General features: G+C 53.1%; 1 non-coding gene across 1 annotated transcript in view; it reads right to left on the bottom strand.

The window, feature by feature from the left end:
* Positions 1-1,450, bottom strand: part of LOC126150056 (small subunit ribosomal RNA) — a 1,909-nt gene extending 459 nt beyond the window's left edge. Inside the window, exon 1 of the ribosomal RNA XR_007531301.1 lies at positions 1-1,450. This exon is cut by the window's left edge and continues 459 nt beyond it. This is a non-coding gene — a ribosomal RNA (small subunit ribosomal RNA).
* Positions 1,451-5,000: the final 3,550 nt, after the last annotated feature.

The following is a 5,000-nucleotide window of genomic DNA, read 5'->3' on the forward strand; positions in this document are numbered from 1 at the left end:
CGACTAGTTAGCAGGCTAGAGTCTCGTTCGTTATCGGAATTAACCAGACAAATCGCTCCACCAACTAAGAACGGCCATGCACCACCACCCACCGAATCAAGAAAGAGCTATCAATCTGTCAATCCTTCCGGTGTCCGGGCCTGGTGAGGTTTCCCGTGTTGAGTCAAATTAAGCCGCAGGCTCCACTCCTGGTGGTGCCCTTCCGTCAATTCCTTTAAGTTTCAGCTTTGCAACCATACTTCCCCCGGAACCCAAAAGCTTTGGTTTCCCGGAGGCTGCCCGCCGAGTCATCGGAGGAACTGCGGCGGATCGCTGGCTGGCATCGTTTATGGTTAGAACTAGGGCGGTATCTGATCGCCTTCGAACCTCTAACTTTCGTTCTTGATTAATGAAAACATACTTGGCAAATGCTTTCGCTTCTGTTCGTCTTGCGACGATCCAAGAATTTCACCTCTAACGTCGCAATACGAATGCCCCCGCCTGTCCCTATTAATCATTACCTCGGGTTCCGAAAACCAACAAAATAGAACCGAGGTCCTATTCCATTATTCCATGCACACAGTATTCAGGCGGGCTTGCCTGCTTTAAGCACTCTAATTTGTTCAAAGTAAACGTGCCGGCCCACCCAGACACTCAATAAAGAGCACCTTGGTAGGATTTCAACGGGGTCCGCCTCGGGACGCACGAACACGCACGAGGCGGTCGCACGCCTTCGGCTCGCCCCACCGGCAGGACGTCCCACGATACATGCCAGTTAAACACCGACGGGCGGTGAACCAACAGCGTGGGACACAAATCCAACTACGAGCTTTTTAACCGCAACAACTTTAATATACGCTATTGGAGCTGGAATTACCGCGGCTGCTGGCACCAGACTTGCCCTCCAATAGATACTCGTTAAAGGATTTAAAGTGTACTCATTCCGATTACGGGGCCTCGGATGAGTCCCGTATCGTTATTTTTCGTCACTACCTCCCCGTGCCGGGAGTGGGTAATTTGCGCGCCTGCTGCCTTCCTTGGATGTGGTAGCCGTTTCTCAGGCTCCCTCTCCGGAATCGAACCCTGATTCCCCGTTACCCGTTACAACCATGGTAGGCGCAGAACCTACCATCGACAGTTGATAAGGCAGACATTTGAAAGATGCGTCGCCGGTACGAGGACCGTGCGATCAGCCCAAAGTTATTCAGAGTCACCAAGGCAAACGGACCGGACGAGCCGACCGATTGGTTTTGATCTAATAAAAGCGTCCCTTCCATCTCTGGTCGGGACTCTGTTTGCATGTATTAGCTCTAGAATTACCACAGTTATCCAAGTAACGTGGGTACGATCTAAGGAACCATAACTGATTTAATGAGCCATTCGCGGTTTCACCTTAATGCGGCTTGTACTGAGACATGCATGGCTTAATCTTTGAGACAAGCATATGACTACTGGCAGGATCAACCAGGGAGCTGCGTCAACTAGAGCTGAGCAGCCGGCCGCCCGGGAGTGTGTCCCAGAGGCCCGCGCGAACACGCAAGCGTCCGCTCAATTATTCTGCAAACAGGAGGAGGCTGACCTCCCCTGCACAATACACCTCGAAACCCTCTCAGGTCCCGGCGGCGCGCAGCGCCGTCCTAAGTACTTGGTCGGGTTCGAGAGAGGCGCAATCGCCCGGAGTTAGGCGAGTAGACGCTTTAGGTGCGACCACCCGTGCTCCCAACTGAGCTTGCCGCTGCCGACAGAGGCCCGGGAGCGTGCTGTCGTGGCATTGCCGGCGGGAGACAACACGCGCCACCTACGGTGACCGGCAGCTCCAACGCCAGCGCCACAGAAGGGCAAAGGCCCCACGTGGGTGCCGAAGCGAACTCTCCCAGCACAGCGCACGTGCCAACACGTCTGCACAACTGCGATACAAACCACCAGCGAGAACCGCTGGGGCGACCGAGCAGCAGACGGCGTCGCGGCGCCGAGTGCCGGGCGGCGGCGCATCCTCAACGCACACAGTCCTCAATCGGACCAGCACACTGCAGATGTCCACCGCGCTTCGCACCGGGCCGGCGAGGACCCACTTTGGCTGCACGGCGCCGCGCGCAGGGTGCCCCGGCGCGCAGCTGCGCCGCCTGCCGCGTCCGTCGGCCGGCGCGCCTGCCACTGGGCGCCCCCACCAGCCGGCTGTAGCGCGTGCGCCCACGCACCGCGCGGCCAGCACGCCGGGCGGCCCCCCCTCACCGGCCGGGGACAGTCCCACCCACCCACAGCCGCGTATCGCTTCACACCCAGATTCACATTCACGTTCGTTGGTATGGTGGGGACCGCTTCGTAGCTGTACCGATCGTTGCCCTCACAGATGTACCTCCAGCAAGGACAACCGCACCACAACGGGTTACCAGTTGTTCATTTGCGTAACGTCACCAGTAAACGTACACGTCCATCCCCGTTTGCAAAGTCAACTATTATTGCATGCCTGCCTGTCAGGTGTCAAGACACACTACATCCGCTCACATCCACGCAACAAAATGTGCCCGACTAGAGGGCACGTGGAAGGTGCCCCCGTACGTATGCGATGTCCACTGCGCGACCAACTGTCAACCGGCCTCTGTAGCATGTCGCAGATGTGGAACGCGGGGCACCGTGCTATCACATTGTGTGAGAAGAGACTACTACGTCTGCATACACGCGCCACTACATGAACAGACGGCTCATGCTGATCGCCATCCACTGCGTCCATTACTCCCACACGTCTCTATGGCGTACCACACTGCAATGCAGCTGTTATGGGGAGATGACACGTAGCTGTGTACACAACATTCTGAGCGGGTTGCGGTTGGACAATACATTACTGTAACGTGTCATATGCCAATTACAGAGCAGGGTAAGGCACAACTTGGGTTAGGTTAAGGCACAACTTGGGTTAGGTTAAGGCACAACTTGGGTTAGGTTAAGGCACAACTTGGGTTAGGTTAAGGCACAACTTGGGTTAGGTTAAGGCACAACTTGGGTTAGGTTAAGGCACAACTTGGGTTAGGTTAAGGCACAACTTGGGTTAGGTTAAGGCACAACTTGGGTTAGGTTAAGGCACAACTTGGGTTAGGTTAAGGCACAACTTGGGTTAGGTTAAGGCACAACTTGGGTTAGGTTAAGGCACAACTTGGGTTAGGTTAAGGCACAACGTGGGTTAGGTTAAGGCACAACGTGGGTTAGGTTAAGGCACAACGTGGGTTAGGTTAAGGCACAACGTGGGTTAGGTTAAGGCACAACGTGGGTTAGGTTAAGGCACAACGTGGGTTAGGTTAAGGCACAACGTGGGTTAGGTTAAGGCACAACGTGGGTTAGGTTAAGGCACAACGTGGGTTAGGTTAAGGCACAACGTGGGTTAGGTTAAGGCACAACGTGGGTTAGGTTAAGGCACAACGTGGGTTAGGTTAAGGCACAACGTGGGTTAGGTTAAAGCACAACTTGGGGGTAGATTGCGGTGCAAATTGCGTTACATTGCGGTGCAAATTGCGTTACATTGCGGTGCAAATTGCGTTACATTGCGGTGCAAATTGCGTTACATTGCGGTGCAAATTGCGTTACATTGCGGTGCAAATTGCGTTACATTGCGGTGCAAATTGCGTTACATTGCGGTGCAAATTGAGTTACATTGCGGTGCAAATTGCGTTACATTGCGGTGCAAATTGCGTTACATTGCGGTGCAAATTGCGTTACATTGCGGTGCAAATTGAGTTACATTGCGGTGCAAATTGAGTTACATTGCGGTGCAAATTGAGTTACATTGCGGTGCAAATTGAGTTACATTGCGGTGCAAATTGAGTTACATTGCGGTGCAAATTGAGTTACATTGCGGTGCAAATTGAGTTACATTGCGGTGCAAATTGAGTTACATTGCGGTGCAAATTGAGGTAGGTTAAGGTGCAACACAGGTTAGGTTAAGGTGCAACATAGGTTAGGGTGCAAGATGGGTTAGGTTAAGGTGCAAGATGGGTTAGGTTAAGGTGCAAGATGGGTTAGGTTAAGGTGCAAGATGGGTTAGGTTAAGGTGACATAGGTTAGGTTAAGGTGACATAGGTTAGGTTAAGGTGACATAGGTTAGGTTAAGGTGACATAGGTTAGGTTAAGGTGACATAGGTTAGGTTAAGGTGACATAGGTTAGGTTAAGGTGACATAGGTTAGGTTAAGGTACAAACTGGGTTGTGTTATGGTACACATTGCGTTGTAGTACAGTACACGTTAGGTTTGGGTACGGTACACAATGTGGTATGGGATGGCGTGTTGTGGGGGGGGGGGGGGTGAGGTTCGTTGATATCGACCGTAGGACGTGGATGCCCGAGGCAGCGTCAGTGTGTCAAAGGAGTTATGTCACGTCGGGATGCGCTTTTCGCTAGTGAGAGGGGGCGAGCCGTGTCTGTGGTTGCGGCAGACCTGTGTGTTTCATTCCTGCCAGTGTGTTTGTGCTGTAAGACGAGGCAGTGTGGTGATGTTGGGTGCACCCCTGTGTAGGACATGTGTGGGTGTTGGTGGCTTCTCTGAGCAATTGTGGTTGTCGGACGAGTGGGGTATTCTGATTTATGATTGGACCTCCCGGTCTGGTTATCATAGCGTAGTTGGTGTACTGTGGCGGATAGGATGCACCGGACGTTGGTCCATGCTGGTGCTTAGTTGTTGTATCTGTGTCTGTTACAGGCAGAGAGTAGTGTGTGATAGAGTGTGTGGCTGACGTGTGGTTCATTTTGTGTGTACGGACGTTCAGCATGTATAGGGGCATTTGCGTATATAATCTATCTATGTGGGCCTGCATAGTTTACTGAGCAGTGCTGTGAGGTGACTGAACTACGAGTGACGTACTGATTTACAGCGGAATGGTTGCCTTGTACCAAAGATGGAGTATCGGAGGACCGTCTATATTCTGAGAGGAGCCCTGTTTGCCACTGGGCGTGGGGTCTCGCGTCCTGCGGTTCAGTGCCCCCAGGGAAGCGCGCGGAGGTGGTGCTGCTGCTGCTGTAGCAAGCGAGCTACTT

This window comes from Schistocerca cancellata, unplaced genomic scaffold (assembly GCF_023864275.1).
Source record: "Schistocerca cancellata isolate TAMUIC-IGC-003103 unplaced genomic scaffold, iqSchCanc2.1 HiC_scaffold_967, whole genome shotgun sequence".
Classification (NCBI taxonomy): domain Eukaryota; kingdom Metazoa; phylum Arthropoda; class Insecta; order Orthoptera; family Acrididae; genus Schistocerca; species Schistocerca cancellata.